Here is a 458-nt window from a genome sequence, read left to right on the forward strand (position 1 = left end):
CTGTGACGCAAGTCAAATTTCAGACTTGATCTGACCAATAAAGTATTATCGTTATCGTATCGTATGCTTAAATACAGTTTATGTTACTGTATGCCAAAAGGGCCCTGGTTTCCAACAACACTTACAATGTGAGCCCCCTATATTCTCAAAGTGTGGGATGACCCCTTTGGTACAAACATGGATTAAGCACACAATTATGCCTAATTACATGCTCTGACTTGGCTTGGAAAGGCCTCGGGGGGACGATGACTTTTCGCTTCCCAAGGCCGTGAACTAATTGGCCCTCTCTCCCAGGGGCCTCCCGGTGCCCATACTGGGTCAAACTTTCAGGGTCTGCAACGACGTCGGCAACCCAACCGACCATCTTGAAACATTAACCCATCTCGTATTGTATTGAGCTTTTAAATTACATTTTCATGTTCCCCAGGGCCGCAGGACCATGATCCGTAGAGTGTGTG

Source organism: Notothenia coriiceps, unplaced genomic scaffold, assembly GCF_000735185.1.
Source record: "Notothenia coriiceps isolate Sejong01 unplaced genomic scaffold, NC01 NC01_scaffold00009053, whole genome shotgun sequence".
Classification (NCBI taxonomy): Eukaryota; Metazoa; Chordata; class Actinopteri; order Perciformes; family Nototheniidae; genus Notothenia; species Notothenia coriiceps.